The sequence below is a fragment of the Rhincodon typus genome, chromosome 4 (genome assembly GCF_021869965.1).
Source record: "Rhincodon typus isolate 14 chromosome 4, sRhiTyp1.1, whole genome shotgun sequence".
Lineage (NCBI taxonomy): Eukaryota > Metazoa > Chordata > Chondrichthyes > Orectolobiformes > Rhincodontidae > Rhincodon > Rhincodon typus.
Window position 1 is genome coordinate 26,995,849 of NC_063335.1, and position 21,105 is coordinate 27,016,953.

A 21,105-nucleotide genomic window follows, 5' to 3' on the forward strand; every position below is an offset into this window, starting at 1 on the left:
TTTCCCTAGAGTAGGAAAGTCCAAAACTAGAGGGCTTTAAGTTGAGAGGGGAAAGTTTTAAAAGGGACCTGAGGGGCAACTTTTTCACACAGAGTGTGGTGCGTGTATAGAATGAGCTGCTGGAGGAAGTGGTGGAGGCTGGTACAATTACAACATTTAAAAGGTAATTGGATGGGTAAACAAATAGGAAGAGTTTAGAGGGATATAGGCCAAATGCTGGCAAACAGGACTAGATTTATTTAGGTTATCTGGTCAGTTTGGGCAAGTTGGACTGAAGACAAATGCCCTAAATGGAAAATATTTGATTTATAGCATTACACTACCATATTTTAAAAGGCTTTCAATTTCATTGTAATAAAATGCAATTAAATGACAAACATAAAATCATGTTGTGAAATTTCTGAAATATCTCAAGTTAAATTTCTGCTCGCTGAGGTCTTCACTATTGTCAGAGTTGAGGGCAACCGAGTACAAAAGTTTGAGGCTCACATGGTTCAATGTCTGTTCTTGGTCCAATACCTGTTAATATTGGGAGGTTTGCTTCATTGTGTTCTGCTGCTTTGGAGCTGGGCAGTGTCCAAGCTAATAGCTTCAATCAGAGCTGGAATAGGTTTAACTTAGTGAAGGCTTGGCACCTTTGAATGTTGGTTGGGTGTTCAAATTTTTCCTGATTTGGCTGTTCCACCGCACAGCCAACACAAGGAAGAAGTAGGTTCTCTGGAACAAGTCAGTGAGTGACAAGAATCCATCCACAAATATTTAATCCCTTCACCATCAATGCTCAAGAGCAGCAATATATATCATCTACAAGATACATTGCAGAAGTTCACCAAGGCTTCTTAGCACTTTCCAAACCTATTAGCACCTAGGAGGACAAGGGCAGCAGATACATGGGAACACCACCATCTGCAAGTTCCCTTCCAAGCCACTCATCATCCTGAATTGGAAATGTATCACCATTCCTTCAGTGTCACTGGGTCAAAATCCTGGAATTCCCTCTGTAACAGCATTGTGGGTCTACCTATGGCACATGGACTGCAGTGATTCAAGAAGGCAGCTCATTACCATCTTCTCCAGAGCGACTAGGGACAGGAAATAAATGCATATCAGCCGCTGATGTCCACAAGTGAATACTCTCACATTCAGAAACAGAAAGAAAGAACAAATAGCTGAAGCTATTGATCCCTGTTAGCTATCCAGTGAGATCCAGCAGAAATTGAGACTTTTACTCACAATCATGGCTCTTGTACTGTCCACCCTAGGATTAGGCTAATTTTCCCAATGTTGTATGTTTCCCTCATCAAGCTTCATTGTATTATCTCTCCTGAGTTCACTGCCATCTTATGCCCCTAAATCTCTCTCTCCATGTAAATCCTCAAGCCTTATTCGTGAGCACTCTGACTTTACTATCTCACATGGCATTGCTAGTCCATCACAGAAACACCATTTTTGATCACTTCATTGCATCATTCTCCTCCCACATTGTACTCCCCCTCCAAGCCCAACCTAATTCTGTATCTGCCTTGGAACATGTTTCCCTAAAATCTATCTACGTCATTCCGAAATTCCCATCTGTCTAGCTTTGGAATTCCATTCACAGCAACATTTCTGCAGCTCCCAATCTATTCAACCACATCCCACACCCTTACATCAACCTCTTAGGGCCTAGTCCCCATTGATAAGACCATAAGAAATAGGAACACATAGTCTATTTGGACCCTTGAGCCTGCTCTACCATACAATGAGATCAGGACTGATCTGATCGAGTCCACAAATGAACTTTCCTGCCTGTCCCCATACTTCTCAATTCCCTTGTACATTAAAAAATGTCTAACTCAGTGTAGAATATGTTCAATGAACCAGCCAATGATGATTTCTGAGGTAGTGATTAGAAATCATCCCAAGGGAAGAAATTCCTCCTCATATCCTCATCAAATGGGAGACACTTTGTTTTAAAATCAAAACAAATACTCTCTTACACACTTGCCATTTCCCTTGGTGTAGCCCTCACCTTCACAAATCCAAGGGATGCAGACTTTAACAGATATTGGAGACAATTGGTTTAGCCCTTCACCACCAGATCTGGTGATGCAAATAAAATACTGTTGGTTATTGCTCTCTTGTCCTATTCACGGGGGTGAAACTAGAATGAGAGGGCATAGCCTCAAAATAAGGAGGAGCAGATTTAGGACTGAGTTGAGGAGAAACTTCTTCACCCAAAGGGTTGTGAATCTGTGGAAATTCCCTGCCCAGTGAAGCAGTTGAGACTACCTTGTTGAATGCTTTTAAGGCAAAGATAGATAGATTTTTGAACCGTAAAGGAATTAAGTGTTATGGTGAGCAGACGGGTCAGTGGAGCTGAGTCCACAGAAAGATCAGCCATGATCTTACTGCATGGCAGAGCAGGCTCGAAGGGCAGATGGCCTACTCCTGACCCTACTGCTTATGTGCTTATGTATCCCAGGATTATATTGGAAGGCAATAACTACAGCTATATTTTTCTCTATTGAAAACTGTCTTCTTAAACCTCTTGCCACTGTCCCCTCCACCTACAAACCCGAGGAGTTCATCCATGTCTTTACCCCCAATATGCACCCTCTCACTCTTCCAATAGCCCTCCATAGCTTCCTCTAAGGATCCTTCCTGCCCTAGCCTTAAACATGATTCTTTCACTGGTTTCTCCCCTTATCTTCTCTAATTCCTTTTGTAAGACTCATGTCTGGTTCTTTCACACTATTCCTACTTACTATCCAGCTTCTTTCCCTGGCTCCTATGTTAGCTTACATTGTTTTTGGTCTTCACCTCACATCTGTCTCTCTCTTTATCAAACTTTCTGATTTTATTGAGTGATGGAGCCGGCAAAAAGGATCAACTGGCCTACACCTGCTCCTAATTCCTTTGTTCCTTCAAACTTGCTGTCAATAGCCTTATCCTCAAGAATGAACAACCCTTAAATCCTCCATCTTTGCAAACAACTGCCCTATAACCCCTTTCTCTTCAGAGTTTTTGCACATGCTGTTACCTCCCAAATCCATGGCCAGCTTTCCTTGAATTCTAATCTTGAATCTTTCTAATTAGATTGCTGCCCCATTGTAGTCCCAAAATTGATCTTATTCAAGTCACGTATGACATATCCTTAAACAAAGGTAAAACTTCTCATTCTTCTCAACCTGTCTTCATTTATTGAAATGGTTTAACATAGTATCCTCCTCCAGCTACTCGTTACTATCTCCCAGCTAGATGGGATTGCAATTTTCTAGTTTCATTCTTATCTATCTGATTGGAGCCAGAAAATCTCCAATTCTTTCTGTGCTGGAGAAACTCAGCAGGTCTAGCAACATCTGTGGAGAGAAAGCAGAGTTAACATTCTGAGTCGAGTGATCCTTTTTCAGAACAATGTTTCTGTTTACGTTTCAGATTTCCAATATCCTCAGTTCTTTGTTTTGATTCGCTCTTAGTGAAGTTCACTTGATGGCTCAGTGAATAAATAACTGCGTGGCATGCATTATATGAAATCTGCTTATTCATTCCTCAAACTGTGTTCATATTAGCAGCATGGGTATTACCCAGCTTTTTGTTCCTGTGTAAGGGGGAGAAAACTTGCCAGAGTTCCTAAGCATTCATTTCTGGAGTTGAATAAGAATTGAATTGGCCATGGCTTCCATAGCCGACAACAGAAGTTCAGTTTTGGGGTACTTCTGTTCACACAATCATGAAATGTGAGACAAAACCAGAATGAATAATTCTGAGAAATGAAGGAAACTACAAGTGCACACTAATATGATGGTGGCCTGAGCACAAAGTGTTGGCAGATGAAATTCAATTTCACTAATTATGAGGTGTCACAATTTGCATAGAAATCAGTAATAATTGCACTTAGAGAATACTGTGAATTAAATGATAGGTTGGAAAGTTTAGGTTCACAAGACATGAAAAACAACAGCTTAAATCATAAGGCCATAAAGAAAGCTAAATAATACTGGGCTTTATAGGCAGGAAGTACAGAAGAAAGAAACAAACAAAGTATGCATGTAAAAACTTTTGGAGCTAGAGTGCAGTGTCCAATCTTGAAAAGATGGTAAGGCAATAAAAGAGGAACGCACAGATTCATTAGGATGATGCTACATATGGGGAAATACAAATAAAAAAGACTGATTAAAATAATTGGTCTGATTTTGCATTGAACACTGGATGATTTAGTTAATGTATTTAAAGTTACGAATGAATTAGGCAAAATAAATAGAAACAACTTATTTCCAGTGATAATGTCATGTACAAGGTTAACTGTAAGAGGTTTAGTGCTGAGAGCAGGAGAAACATTTTTACACAGGTTTATGAAGTTGGACAACATAGTGCTTGCGACAGGTACTATGTCCACATTGATAATGAGACAGACAGTTAAGGACATAAAAAGGGATACAAGAACTGAACAGTCATGATTGCTACCAACAACATAGGTAGGTTGGGCCGAATCACCTATTGCTGTGCTATAATTGCTGTGTAAATCTAACTAAAAGGAGCTTGTTGGTGCTCATCATTGATAAGCTAGTAGAGAGCATCTGCCCAGAATGATTTTCTATCTTTCGAAGAGAAGTAAGATGCAGGGGGACAGTATTTGCATGAATTTATTTCCACAGTGGACTCACTGGGGGATCAGAATTTGAAAAGTACTTATTCAGAACTACAACACTTTACTTTCCACAGCAGAAATGTCGACATAATATTGTGTTACTTAAACTTTAGCACACACAGGAAAAAGATAGGAAAAGTTCTGAATGTGTGCAAAAATTCTACCGGAAATAAGCAAGAAGATGTACTCCTCCCGCCGCCCCCCACCACAACATGACATTAGTTACAATCTCAAAGTGGTTTCCTTTACGTCAGTTATCAACGCACTTATCAGATTTTACTTGAAGCCATGACACATGTGGGCTAGAATTTGACGACTATTACTCAGCAGGAACAAGCTACTAACCACAGACTTGCATGCTCAATTCCACTGGCAGTAGACATTGAGCATCCTTATCAGTGACCCTTAAAGGGACCATTGCAAACTGCTGTCAAACAAGTCACGTTTGTTCAAACAAGATTCCTCACGGGTTAGAACAGCCATGAATCTCCCTCTGCAAAAATTCATGAGACCCCATTCCAAAAGTGACAGTCCATCTGTCACCCCATTCCAACTGTAGATAAAGTTTCTGGATTGGTGTAATGGAGGAACTGGTGGTTTCCTCACCTTTGCGAACCAACAAGGTACTGGTGAGCACTTGAACAGCACACTTACCACACTGACAAGGTATAAAGGTGGACTTGCCTTTAAAATACGTTGGACTTCATGTCAAAGATATCAGATGGGTACTGACTTCCTACCTGATGTTTGTTTGGTTTCAAATTAACACCATTCTTTATACCATGGAAGATAATGTTGCATTGCACAAAAAGGAAAGGGGATAAATTCACAGATAAGTCTACACATTTTAGAATGGAACTATTTTTGTAGAAGGCGGCAAATATTTTGAGTCTTTGCTAATCATTGGCAAAGGTAAAGGAAAATGGACAGTGAGGATCCAGGAAACCAATCTATAAGTTTTCTTTTATTCATTTGTGCTATTAGACCAACATTTATTGCCCTTCCCTCATTGTCTGTGAGAAGGTGATGTTGAGTTGCCTTGAGTATCCACAGTGACCTGTTTTAGAACATGACAATTATTGTCCCCTCAAGATTCAGTTGTGAAATGTAACATCTGGTGTGGTTAAAAAAGTCACCTATAATTAGGTTATGTTCAATTTCCTGTCTGTAACTAGTTAGTTGATCTTAGTTGAGTGCTGTAGTTGGTCTTAGACCTTTGTCTGTAACTATTTAGTTGATCTTAGTTGAGTACTGTAGTTGGTCTTAGACCTTCTGCTGATATGGAAATATTAGTTTGGAATCATATTTGGCTGTAATGTCGGCATATTTAAATCATCTGTTGCTTTGTATAGGCTTACGGTTGAGCAAAAAGAGCTGCTGAAGGTTCTTAGAATTACAGCTGCAAATGATGCCCAAAATGACAGCAGACATTTTGTGTAATGAATAGCCAGCTCCACACTCTCAGAGATAAATGATACATTGACATATGTATTAGTGCCACTACTTGCTCTTGCCCAGATTTGGAAAATTTCATTGTTTGTGTTCAATTTCCATCTTTTTCTCACTTTTACGTGGTCCACCTCCAACTCTTCCATTCCCTCCCTCAACTTCCTTGTCTCCATTTCTGAGGATAGGCTGTCTACTGGTATTTAGTAAAAACCCATAGACTCCCATAGGGAATTGTTTAAAAATTACTCACGGAAAGTGGGCATCTCTAGATGGATCAGCATTTATTGCCCGGCCCAGAGGGCAATTAAGAGTCAACCACATTGCTGTGAGTCTAGAGTCACATGTAGGCCAGACTAGCTAAGGATGGCAGATTTCCTTCCTTAAAGGACATTAGTGAGCCAGATAGGTTCTTCCTGACAATTGACAATTGACAATGTATTTACAGTCATCATTAGTCTCTTCATTCCAGGTTTTTATTGAATGCAAATTCCACCATCTACCGTGGTATGATTTGAACCCACGTCCCCCGAACATTTTCTGAAGAAGGGTCTAGGCCCGAAACATCAGCCTTCCTGCTCCTTTGATGCTGCTTGGCCTGCTGTGTTCATCCAGCCCCACACCTTGTTATCCCCAGAACATTAGCCAAGTTTCTGTCTTAATACTCTAGTGATAACACCCTAGGCCATTGCCTCCTCCTAGGGATCTTGACAACATTTGTCCCTACTCCTGCTTCCTGTACGGATTCCATTCCATCTTCTCTGTGTCTCCATTGCCATCACAGCTGTTTTGATGATGCAACCTTTGAACATATGAGGTGGTATAAGGTGTGCAGCTATTTGTGACTGTTCAGCTGTTTAATATGATCATAGCTAATCTGATGGTAATTACAAATCCACATTCCCGTCTACTCCTGATAACCTTTTATCCTCCAATCCCTGCTCACCCCGACATAATTATTTCGAAGAACCTATCCATCTCTGTCTTGGCAGCGGCAGCAACAGTGGCAGCTTGTCCCAACGATTGTTGGCAGTAAAGGTGATCAGTGGAGCATGCCCCAGGCGGAGGCTGACCCAAACTCCAGGCCAGGGCTAGGCCCAAGGAGATAAGATTTTAACTTTAACTTTTTCCTTTTCTTTTGGTTAAAGACTCTAAGATCGAGACTTTTTTCCTCTCTTGTTTTTAAATGCTGGTTCCGTATTTTGTACTTTAAGATGGAGCCGGAGAATGGCGACTTTGTACACCTGTCACTGTATTCCTGTACTTGAGTACACATGACAGTAAAATCTAATTTCAATTTTAATTCCAATCCTAAACATATTCAAAGACTCTGCTTCAGCCACCTTTTCAGGAAGAGTTCAAAGACTCTAAACCTGCTAAGAGAAAATGAAATAGCCTCATCTCTGTTTTAAAAGTGCGATGTCTTAGTTTTAGAATGACCCATAATTCTAGATCATCCTCAAGAGGAAACCTCGTCTCAACACCTACCTTGTCACGATCCCTCAGGATTTTATATGTTTCGATCAGGTCACTTCCTTCTCTTCTAAACTTTAGCAGATACAAATATAAATGATTTCAATGTGAATATAGGAGGAATGGTTAGTAAATTTGCAGATGACACTAAAATTGGTGGTGTGGTGGACAACGATGAAGGTTATCTCAGAATACATTGGGACCTTGATCAGATGGGCTGAAGAGTGGCAGATGGTATTTACTTTAGATAAATGTGAAGTGCTGCATTTTGGTAGGGCAAATTAGGGCAGGACTTACACACTTAATGGTAGGGTCCTGGGGAGTGTTGTCAAACAAAGAGACTTTGGGGTGCAGGTTCATAGTTCCTTGAAGGTGGAGTCACAGGTTGACAGGATAATGAAGAAAGCATTTGGTACGCTTGCTTTTATTGGTTAGTGCATTGAGTACAGGAGTTGGGATGTCATGTTATGGCTGGACAGGACATTGGTTAGGCCATTCTTGAAATAGTGCATGCAATTCTGGTCTCCCTGCTATAGGAAATATGTTGCAAAACTTGAAAGGGTGCAGAAAAGATTTCCAAGGATGTTGCCGGGATTATAGGGTTTGAGCTATAAGGAGACACTGAATAGACTGGGGCTATTTTCCCTGGAGTGTCGGAGGCTGAGGGGTGGCCTTATAGAGGTTTATAAAATCATGTGGAGCATGGATAGGATGAATAGCCAAGGTCTTTATCCCAGGGTTGGGGAGTCCAAAACTAGAGGGCATAGGTTTCAGGTGAGAGGGTAAAGGTTTCAGGTGAGAGGGTAAAGATATGTGGGAACTTTTTCATGCTGAAGGTGGTGTGTGTATGGAATGAGCTGCCACAGAAAGTGATGGAGGCTGGTATAATTGCAACATTTAAAAGACATCTGGAAGGTTACATGAATAGCAAGGGTTTAGAGGGATTTGGACCAAATGCTGGCAAATGGGACTAGATTTATTTAGGATATCTGGTCGACATGGATAAGATTGTCTGAAGGATTTGTTTCTGTGCTGTGCAGCTCTATGACTCCATAACCTTTCCTCGTAAAACAACCCACCAGGTATTTGTCTTATAAACTTTCACTGAACTGCTTCCAATGCATTTACATCCTTCCTTAAATAAGGTGAACAATATTGTACACAGTACTTCAGAAGTGATCTCACCAGTGCCTTATATGCCTGAAATGTAAATTCCCTGGTTTTTTATTCAACTCCCCTCGCATTAACTGATAACATTCTATTAGCTTTCCTAACTACTTGCTGTATCTGCATGCTAATCCACGTGTTTCTTCCATGAGGATGTTTGAAGTTAGTGTTGTAATGTAAGAATGGTGAAGAATGTGGTGTGATAATGGTAATAAAAACCTGAAGCAGAATGAACAAGATCAATTCAAAATCATGATATCATTCAGTGCACTGCACGTATGATCCACAAATTCTATCGCTCATACCAAACAATTCCTGGAGGCACTGCAGCTAGAAATCCATCCTTCCCTATATTTTTATTATTCATCCACAGGATGAGGGCGCCACTGCCTAGGCCAGCATTTTCTGTCCACCCCGAAGTGCTCAGAGGGCAGTTAAGAATTAACCGCATTGTTGTGGGTCAGGAGTCACATGCAGACCAGACCAGGTAAGGATGGCAGTTTCCTTCCCAAAAAGGATATTAGAGTTTTTCCTGACAATTAACAAGGGTTTCATGGTCATCATTAGTCTCTTACTTCCAGATTATTATTGAATTCAAATCCCACCAACTACCCTGGTGGGATTTGAGCTGGGTCTCTGGGTTAATAGTTTATAGATAATACCACTAGGCCATCGCCTACCCGGTCATGGCTCACATCTCACTGTATCAGAGATCAGTCAGAGAGATCATGAACAGCATAACTACTTTTATGATCCAAGAGGATTCAGCTCAGTGTTTGTTGGGCCTTCCCATCAAACAACAAATCTAACAACTCTTACCAGATGTATTTCTCTCTTCTGGAAGTGAAGCCCGCCAACGACAAACATATGAATGATGATTGGTCAGTGCCTGGAATTGGGGAAACACCAGGTCATTTGGGTCTATTCTTGCAAACTTATTCCTTGACATTAAATCTACTTGTTTCCCAGCAATGTGACCATCAGAACACAGGAATCTGTACAATGGTCCCTAACCAACCCATTAGCATGGCACTAAACCACTGTCCCAATGACCCAACCTTCTCTGCTATGGTGTAAACGACTTAGTGTTCTGTTCTTATGTGAGTGGAGGTTGGAAGAAACTAAGTTGTCAGCAAGAGCTAGGGGGAATGTTTAGTCTTGGCTGTTGTTAGGAATATTATCTTTTTATTTAATATACTTCTAACTACTTATATCATTAAATCTAGCATAGGACATAAGATCATCTCTGTCTAGAGTCTAATGTTCTGTGATCTCTTATGTTACTACTGATGTAAGCTGGCTATATATTATATGTATTTAAATGTTAATCCTTCACCCCAGAAATATTAAGTTATGGCATAAGCACCATGGAATTACGATTTGAAGTTATTTCATTAACTATAGATGGGAGTGTAGTGTCAGTTCCAAATGGCTCATAAAATATGTTAGTGTACCTTCAATCATACATTATTTCATAAAATAGGTTATTATATATGAATGATATCTCAATAAAGTAAATGCATTGAAGAAATCTTTGCAAACACGGCCAGACAATCGAAAAAAATTGTGTAAATATGAAGGTTTAATTCTGTTAACCCGATCAGATAGCTGTTATGAAAAATAAAACAGACAGCTGTAGACAAAAGTAATATGTCAAGTGTGATGATACACATAACAGGCTAAAGGTGATTCTGTTTATAATAAAGCGGTAGCACAGTCTCAGTACAAGCAATAACTGTATAGTTGGTGATGGAGACCAGACTTCAATTTCTTCACATGTTTCAAAGAATGTTTTCCTTACATTTTCTCCTTGATGCTTCCAGTGAATTTCTCATTGTTTTCTTTCCTCTGTTTCCCCGACTTTCTTCTACCTGGTCTTCTCCATTTTATAATTTGTCTTTATCTTGTCTCCATGTTTTGTTGTGCTGAGTTTTTTTTATTCACCCATCTAACAATCCAACTCCTCTCTCACCATTGTGATAAATGTATTTAATCTTGTTTTAGTTGCCAGCACTTTAAAACGCAGCATCTGAGCAAAGAGAATTTTCTTTGCAAAATACCGAGAGACATTTTAACAGCGCTGAGTGAATACAAATTGACTGCAATTTATGCATGTGTACATTCAACAAGGTCAGAAATAAAAATGAGATTAGTGTTATTTTGAAAACAAACTTGGTGCTATGACTAGTTGAATTTCAACCTTTTCCAACAAAAACAATTTGTTTTTAGAGTTTAATATTTCAGTAAATCAATACTATAAATTGCTTAAATCAGCCATTAAGGAAAAAAAAGACAGCTCGTTTTACCAGTTACTTGAGGGTTTAATGTGGCACTTACAAATTTAATGTGCAATGCATTGTTCAAAAGACTTAATTACATAGTTGTTAGTTTGAAGGCTTATAAGAATTATGCGCAATGAATCTAATAACTTGTAATCTGTCATATAATAAACTACAAAATTACAACACTACTCAGAATAATCTTTACAAAACCACAATCGGGTAGAACTTTCAATTGGATTCTCCTGATCCCCACTATAATAGTAGAGATTCTGATAAAATAACTCGGTCATTTGTTCAATTTCTCAAGGTTAACTGTTGACGTTGCAATAGATGATTAGCTGTATCCTTTGGAAATTCTCCCCCAATGCGTTATACAACATACTTATTTTTGATTCTCTGACATTAAACCCAACAAAATAGAATACAGTTTTAACAAAAGGTCACTGACCTGAAATGGTAATTCTGCCTTCCCTCCACAGAAAGCGTTTCCAGCATTTGGTTTAAGACCCGAATATTATAGGTAATGCAAAATTAAATCTTTAAAAATCCATGTAACCTTATTTCAAAAAGATACACATCCATTTTATCCATTTAAGTGGGTGGAGAAGCATTACAAATTGCTTTTCCATTTCTGAGTTGCATCATCTTGGGCTGTAAGGCAAAATGATTTGATTAATTTTGTTTACAACACTGAAAGTTACTTCACTGATACTATACTGAACTGTACAGATTTAAATATTGTCAGTAATTCAGTAACAGCAAAATATTGCTTCCCTAAATCATTTCCTGAAGACAGTCAGTGAAATTATCACACCAACAAAGCAAACAATGTACCATTTCTAAACTATTTACTGAAAACTTTCTCTGCCAGGCTTTGTTCCAGTGCCATTCACCAAATCATTGGTGCCTTGCGATGAAGACTTCCGTGAGGGCACTAATTTTCTGTAACTTTGTCCAAGTGATTAATTTTATGAATGCTCCCATAAAGCAGGTTTATTAGCTGGCACAGGCTAATCTAGCTTCCATTTGACAGCTTTGCACACACCTGTTACTAAATCAGAACTGGGAACACTCAGCAAATTCCTTCTCCCTAAAATGACAAAAAGGTAAACTAGAGTGCTTTCATTGTTACCTGAACATAAGATCAGTCAATTTAGCGCTGATCAAAGGTTGAACATGGCACCATCTTAGTCTATACTATTGAGCACAGCTATTTCCTCCATCACAATAAACAAATCATGATCCCAATAATCAAAGTTATCGAACTGTTTGGATCTGTGAATATTTGATTTGGGATAATAACTATTTTGTTTAGCAATATTCAGAACTGAACATCCTAGACTACTAAAATGAAACTTAGGTGTCTCTTTTGGGGAGCAGGAAGTTCTCTACCAGTGAAGATTATAGAGACAATAGAGACAAACATACCAGAATTCCTTGTGGCATTACAATAAAGGATATTCAACTGAATGTCAATGAAGATTCTGATTGCTGGGACCTGCCTGCACTGCTCCAACAGGGAAAGCAATACCCTCTGGCTTTCAAACAAAAGCAGGGGAGTTATTTCTCGTCTAGACATTGCTGGCAACATTCAGTAGTTCTGGCAACATCTGAGGAGAGAAAGCAGACTTAACATTTCAGGTCTAGTGACCCTTCTTCAGAACAGACCCAAAGCATTAACTCTGATTCTCTTCATAGATGCTGCCTGACCTGTTGCGTTTCTGCAGCAATTCATAAAATCCCTAGTGTGGAAACAGGCAATTTCATCCAACGAGGCCGCACTGACCCTTCGATGAGCAACCCACCCAGACCTAACCCCCTACTCTATCCCTGTAACCCTGCATTTCCCATGGCTAATCCACCTAGCCTGCACATCCCTGGACACTATGGGCAATTTAGCATGGCCAATCCACCTAACCTGCACATCTTTGGAGTGTGGGAGGAAACTGGAGCACCTGGAAAACCCACGGAGAGAACGTGCAAACTTCACAGAGACAGTCGCCCAACGGTGGAATCAAACTCGGGTCCCTGACGCTGTGAGGCAGCAGTGCTAACCACTGAGCCACCGCACTGCCCAGAGTTTCTGTTTTGGATTTCCATGATCTGCAGTTCTTTGGTTTCATTTTGAAACACTAACTCTGTTTTCAGTCCACAGATGCTACCAGGCCTGCTGCGTTGCTCCAGCAATTTTTATTTTGTTTTTGTTTTGCATTTCCAGCATATGCAGTTCTTTGTTCTTTTTGAGTTATTTCTGGTATCCTGGCCAATATTTATCTCTCAAGCAACATCACAAAAAACAGATTGAATGAAAATTAGATGCCACTTTTCCTACATTACAAAATTAATTGTACTTCAAAAAGAACTTTACTGTCTGTAAAGCACTTGGAAATATCTGGCGGCTGTGAAAAAAATGCTGTATAAATTACCTTTTTCTGCCTGCAGCCTCAGAAGTAGCCACCTGAGGCTGCAGATCTACCATCCTGGCACTCAGAGCAGTAGAGAGCAGAGCAAGCCACCTGTTCAGAGGATGTATCGGAGAAAAGTGTCACTGCAGTCCTGCTGATTAGTTATAAATTCTTAGGACCTGCATACGGTCTAAATATCAGGACTTAGCTCCTCTTCAGAACATCTTGGCTCTATTTATTTTGCATGTTTTCAGTGTCCAATTTGTAATTTAAACTTTCTTTTTCATGGACAAGACAATCTGTACTAACAAGAACAGTCACTGCTGCTGGGTATTTTCTATAAGGTGGAAGTCCTTGGATTTGTCAGAATGAGGTAACAATGTATGTAGCTTATAGTGAACAATGAGGACATGTATCACCTGCAGGCTGTCAAAGCATTTTGCTTCATCTTTCAAGATGCTACACCACTTTAGCTGCTTGCTAACCAAACCATGAAACACATGTTCAAAGTGAGCTACAAGTAATCAGATGGAACTGGGACTGAAATATGAGGAGTAAGAAATTGGCTAGAAAGTAAATATATGTTGCACCAGCTGCAGAAGACTCTGAGGTCTCACATCTCATAGACGTTATTATTAAAAAAAGGATGCGAACGTTCCCAACCAGAAACCACAGAGATCCACCCGCTACTGAAGTCCAGGTCTGAGGCATTCAAGTCAGGCGACCCTGAACTTTAGAGGAAATCCAGGTATGACCTTCACAGGGCCATCAGAGCGTCAAGAGGCAAAACTAAACTAAGCCAGAGACCCAGCCTAACCACATGGACACTGTGTGGACCAGCTGGTGGGAGTATTTGCAGACATCTTCAACCTCTCCTGACTACAATCTGAAGTCCCCACCTGCTTCAAGAAGACCACTATCATCCCAGTGCCAAAGAAAAATCACGCTGTGTGCCTCAAAGTACTTTGAGAGGTTGGTCATAGTTCACATCAACTCCAGCCTCCCAAACTGCCTTGATCCCTTGCAATAAGGGGAGGCAATGGCCTCGTCGTGTTATCGCTGGACTGTTAACCCAGAGACCTAGGTAATATTCTGGGGACCCAGGTTTGAATCCTGCCACGGCAGATGGTGGAATTTGAATATCAAGAATTAAGAGTCTAATGATGACCACAAATCCATTGTCAATTGTCGGAAAAACCCATCTGGTTCACTGACGTCCTTTAGGGAAGGAAATCTGCCATCCTTATCCGGTCTGGCCTACATGTGACTCCAGACCCACAGCAATGTGGTTGCCTCTCAACTGCCATCTGAGCAATTAGGGATGGGCAATAAATGCTGCCTGGCCAGCGTATGCCCTCATACTGTGAACTAATAAAGGAATTTGTCTACCAGCATAAGAGGTCCACGGCAGATGCCATCTCCCTGGCACTACACTCATCCCTGGAACATCTGGAAAACAATGATACTTACATCAGGCTCCTACTTTTTGACTATAGTTCCACCTTCAACACCACAATTTCAAACTCCGGGACCTAGGTCTCTGCTCTCCTCTCTGTAACTGGATTCTCAACTTCCTGACCAACAGACCAAAGTCAGTAAGGACAGGTGACAATGCCTCCTCCATGATAATCCTCAACACTGGTGCCCCGAAAGGCCACATACTCAGCTCCCTACTATACTTACGCACACACAACTGAATCGCCAAATTACGCACCAACTCCATTTACAAGTTTGCTGACGACATCACTGTTTATACATCAGCTCTCAAACAACAATGAGACGGGGTACAGGAGGGAGATACAGTGCTAAGTGGTATGGTGTAAGGACAATAATCTCTCCTTCAACATCATTAAAATGCAGGAGCTGGTCACTGACTTTAGGAAGGGGAGTGAAGGGCACGACACCATCTGCATCAACTGTGCTGAGGTGGAGATGGTCAAGACCATCAAGTTCCTGGAAGTGACAATCACCAATCTGTCCTGGTCCACCCACATTGACACTACGGTCAAGAAAGCACAACAATGCCCCTACTTCCTCAGGAGGCTAAGGAAATTTGGCAAGTCTGCAAAGACACTTACAAATTTTTGTAGGTATACCAAAGAAAGCATCCTATCTGGATGCATCACAGTGTGGGATGGCAACTGCTCTTCCCAAGACCGCAAGAAACTATAGAGGGTTGTAAACACAGCCCAGTTGATCACGCAAACCAGCCTTCCATCCATTAACTTCATGTATACTTTCCACTGAATTGGAAAAGCAACCAATATAATCAAAGAACCTTTCCATCCCGGTTATGCAGTCTTCTGTCGGGCAGAAGATATAAAAGTTTGAACACGTGTACAAACAGATTCAAGAACAGCTTCATCCCCGCTGTTATCAAACTTTTGAATGGACCTCTTAAATGTTAGAGATAGTAGCAACTGCAGATGCTGGAGAATCCGAGACAACAAGGTGCAGGGCTGGATGAACACAGCAGGCCAAGCAGCATCATTGGAGCAGAATGCTGCTTGGCCTCTTAAATGTTAATTCTGATTTCACTCTCTAGTACGCTCTGCCTGTAAAGCATGTAAAACAACACTTTATACTGTACCTTGAGACACATGACAGTAATAAATCAAATCAAATGGATGTGCAACCACTATGGAATAGTCTCTGGAAACATGACAATAAAGTGGGAAAGTAGATCATTCAAATTAGTGATACCGTGATTTCTCTACATTACGGCACAGTACGGTTGGAGCATTCGCACCTCTAGGCTAACTTGGATAGGAACCTCTCCACCACAGATGCAAACGGAGGTATGTGGAATCAGCTTTCTTTTCTAGCTCTCAAACAGTATGAGTCAGTAAGAACAAAGTTTCTCACAGAATTTTACTGGTGTTTTTATTCTATTAGGTTTGCTTTCCTAATGGTCACAGCTGAGCATACGCATTGTCCAGTACTGGTGGCATGGCAGAAACATTCTCATAATGTCGCTATCTCATGGAATTCAAGATGTAAATGCCTGCTGCAAGCACAAGCATACATAATGTCAGAAAGAAAGCTGGGCTAGACTGCCTATGTAACAAATTACATAGTGGTGTTCTCGGAAGGCTGATTTCCTGCATGAAGATGATCCCAACTCTAAGGGTCATAATGACACAGCAACCTCTCTCACTCATGCTTCTGCTGGAGAAGTATTAGATCACATTTAAGGTTTAAAAAAAATCACATACTGATTTGAAGGGAAAGTAGTAGCTATGTGCACAGTCTAGATCGTAAATAATATTACAGTCTAGTCTGCAGATCTTGGTTTTGCTAAGATGGTGATGAATGACAGCAACTTGGACTGCTGCATGCAGAAAGGGGACGATGAAGACAGGACTATTGCATTGAGATGCAGTGATCAAGGGAATGGCCTATTGCGTCAGATGGGAAAGAAAAGCAGAATTTTCTGCACCTTTCAGTGATAGGTTGGGAGACAGGAAGGCTCAAAAAATGACCTAGGATTTGGGACGATGTCTAGGTTGCTGGGGAAAGAGGTAAATAGTTGATTTTTTTCTGCCGTCATGCAGTAGGAAAGCTGGCATAATCATCATCCTTTAGGAGACTCATTGAGCCACTTTAATGGACTACTGTCACTTCCTGCCAATTTAAAACTGAGATGAAGAGGAATTTCTTCTCTCAGAGGATTGAGTGTCTTTGGAACTCCTTGCTACAGACAGCTGGGGAGCAGAGTCCTTGTTGATATTTAAGACTGAGTTGGATAGATTCACAATCAGCAGGGGAATCAAAGAGGATGGAGAAAATGCAGGAAAGTGGACATTAGGAATGTCGGATCAGCCATGAATCAACTCAGTGGCAGAGCAGGCTTGAGGGGCCGAATAGCCTACTCCTGCTCCTATTTCCTATGGTCTTATAGAAAGCACTTATGGTTAGATAGGTGGAATCCTTGGACCTTGAGGAAACCTACCAAAATGCACTATGTAGTGTCCTTTAATAATATTATGGGCAGCTGACAGGAAAGTTAGGTACATTGACAATTATTTGAATACATAGCTTTGTAAAGGATGTCAAACAACAGTTTGTATTAATTACACACCCTAGCGAAGTGTAATAAAAATCCAAGTTAATTCTTCATTTGTTATTTGACGGACTTATAACAAGTGATATGATGAGTAGTTACATTGGCAAAGAGGTTCCTGCTTTCATTGTTATTCTGTTAAATAACTATTAGATTTGCCAGGAACAAATTGCCTTTTCCTCCACTGAACATACATAAATACAATCTAGAATTACCTTAGAATCCCTACAGTGCGCAAACATGCCATTTGGCCCAACAAGTCCAGGCCGACTCAGTGCAGAGCATCCCACCCAGACTCACCCCTTACCCGATCCCAGTAACCCTGCATTTCCCATGACTAATCCACATAACCTACACATCCTTGGATACTATGGGCAATATAGCATTGCCAATGCATCTAACTTGCACTTCTTTGGACTGTGGGGGGAAACTGGAGCACCCAGAGAAAACTGACGCAGACACAGGGTGAATGTGCAAACTCCACACAGACAGTTGCCCAAGGCTGGAATTGAACCTGGGTCCCTAGCACTGTGAGGCAGCACTGCTGACCACTGAGCCCAGCAACTATTAGGCTACTGCCTGTGGCCATGCAGTGAACCGTTTAATCTTGTTTGTGCTATTTTACAGTATTTAAGTGTACAAATGAAAACTACCAAGATGGCCAGCTCCTGTTAGGAGAGGAAACTGACAAAGAATAATGCATTTAACATCTTACTGAAAGAACTCTTGATCCCAGATATGCTACGTCATTATCTAACCATTTTACTCCTAACAGGATCTGTAATATTGCTCAAATCCTGCTTTCATCCAATAGCTTAGTATGGCTTTTCATCTACCTTAAAAGGATTCAAGCGTGCTGCATCACCAGTTTCCTTGAGACTTTGAATATCAAGGGAATGATCATAATCTTCTATTTAGTCCAATCCATCAGCAGTCACACAGGCTGGGTCCCAGGATTAATGGTCACTAATACCCTTCTAGTGGATCGGTGCTTTAGACCAACAATCGTTTGGTTTGGCAGTCACTGTCTTGAGTTCTAAAATGTAAATAGACCTTCACATCTACCCCATCCTGGGAACATGGGTGTAACTATAACAAATTTCCAGTATCTTAGTCATCAAGATTGAGAATACCTACTTAATTTTCCTTCTTTTCCCAACTTTTTCAGGTGGTGGGTAAGATTAACTTCAGCTGCTTGATGTAAGTGTGCTGGAGTATCCTATTGGAGAAGAAATCGTACATTAAGTATTTCATTCTACGAAGAAAACACAATAATTACCTTTTTTTATAAAAAAGGTCTGAAAATTATTCTAATTTGATATGTTTAGTCTGAGCAATCTAAATCCAATTCCATTTTAATAAAGGAAGAATTAAAAAGTTGCATTGATACAGCAACTTTCACAACCTCAGGATGCCCTAACGTTCTTTGCATTCAATAAGTTCAGCATGTAGTAATTGTTAAAACGTAGCAAAAATACTAGTCAATTTGTGCGCAGCAATGTCTGACAAATAGCAATGTAGTAACCAGATAATACATTTTACTACATTGGTTAAGGAATAAATATTGACCAGGTCATTGGAGAGAACTTACTGTGTTTAAGGGCTATAAGTTGCAACTAAATCTGCTTTATCTAAAAAGGATGAGCGTGAATTGCCTGTGTCAGGTTGACAAGATTCAATCTTGAGATGAGGGTATCATTGGCAAGGCCAACACTTATTGTCCATTCTTAGTTGTCTTTGAAAAGGTACTACTGGTAGATCTTCTTCTTGAACTGCTGTAGTCTGTCTGGTGAAAGTGTGTCAAAAATTAAGTAGGCAGCTCCAGGATCCTGATTCAACAACAATGAAGGAGAGGCAATACAAGTCCAAGACAGGAAGTTAATTATCTTGGAGGTGGTGGGGTTTGCACATATTATGTGGGGTTTCCATATCCTTCTAAGCATGTTTGGGAAATGGGGCCAAAGATGCCTTCATGCGTTGTTTCAGAATATCCTATGGTCAATACATACTGTAGCTACGCAAGGCTATAAGTAGAGGGAATGGATGCTTAAGTTAGTGAGTCAGGTGACAATGAAATGCACTGCTTTGTGTCCATGGTGTTGAGTCTCTTCAGCATTATTGCAGTTGCATGTATCTAAGCAAGTGGCAAGTATTCCAAAATACTGCTAAGTTATGATCTGCAAGTGCACATACACTTTAGGGAGTCAGGTTAAAATTCAGTGATTGAGTAAGTGAGTCACTCATCACAGATTACAGTGTCCCTTATTTGTTCCATAAACAGGGGCATTTATCCAGCTTGTCCAGTTCAGGTTCTGCTTAATGGTAACCTCCAGAAGGAGGATGGTGGAGGTCTCAGTAACTATACTGCATTTCAATGTGGTAAAAATGGACTATCAAATTTGACATCCATCATCTGATTTTAAAACCTGGGACCTTTGTTGACTAAAATGGTTTTTAAAAAAAGGTAAAGCACTGAATTAAAATAGTCACAGTGATCACCTGACCATAGGCTGAACCAGCTTTTGAAGCCAATAATAAGCAAAAATCTGTCTGAGCTGAAACTGACATCATTATCCAATGTAACTGAAAGTCAGATTGATATCCCCTGTTTGAATTGCACCTTTCTAGATAAGTTTCACATTTTGCAGGTGAAACCCGCCTGCAGAATATCCGGCTGGAGAAAAGAAAATGAAGCCAGATATGGGAATATACAAATGAGCCGTATTTCAGGCAACTGCTTTTGGGCAAACCATAGAGGGGTAAAATTGATTTGTAACAGCTGAACTGGAATATTTCTCTCTAATTTTCTCTCAACTTCTTGGAAGTTGATGCTTGTTGAAAAGCAAATCACAGAAACATCCATTCACCAAGAACTCAAAAATATCTACAAATTTTGTTTGCTGAGAATACAAGTTGCTGATTAAGCAACTGCAGTCTCAAGTTAAAACCTAACCCCTCAAGGACTCTAAGAACTTTTACATTGCTTATTATTTTATCTTCCTGATTGTACTGGGTACTCATCTCTTTTTTAGATTTTATACCTAGAATCATAGAATCATGGAGTCATACAGCACAGAAACAGACCTTTCAGTCCAACTTGTCCATGTTGACCAAGTTTCACAAACTAACCTAATCCCACTTGCCTGTGTTTTGCCCATATACCTCTAAACCGTTCCTATTCATGTACTTGTCCAAACATCTTTTAAATGTTGCATCTGTACCTACCACTTCTTCTGGTAGTTCATTGCACGTATGAACCACCCTCTACGAAAAAGTTGCCCCTCAGGTCCCTTTTAAATCTTTCCTCTCTCATCATAAAAATATGCTCCCTAGTTTTGAACTCCCTCACCCTAGGGAAAGACCTTTGCTATTCACCTTATCTATGCCCTTCATGATTTTATAAACCTCTATAAGGTCACCCCTCAACCTCCTACGCTCCAGTGAAAGAAGTCCCAGCCTATCCAGTCACTCCTTATAACTCAAGCCCTCCATTCCTGCAATGTTCTGGTAGTTCTGAACCCTCTCCAATTTAATAATATCCTTCCTATAGCAGGATGACCAGAACTGTACACAGTACTCCAAAAATCGCCTGACCAACACCCTGGACAACCTCAACACAATGTCCCAACTCCTATACTC

General features: G+C 40.4%; 1 protein-coding gene and 1 long non-coding RNA gene across 2 annotated transcripts in view; one reads left to right on the plus strand and one right to left on the minus strand.

The window, feature by feature from the left end:
- The window catches only part of ncoa2 (nuclear receptor coactivator 2), a 243,177-nt gene that overhangs the window by 154,350 nt on the left and 67,722 nt on the right, over nt 1-21,105 (plus strand). The window lies entirely within an intron of this gene.
- On the minus strand, nt 10,281-18,693 carry LOC125482997. The gene is made up of 2 exons (XR_007261993.1): nt 18,604-18,693; nt 10,281-11,649 (listed from the first exon to the last, which is right to left on the minus strand). It is a non-coding gene; the product is annotated as an uncharacterized LOC125482997 (long non-coding RNA).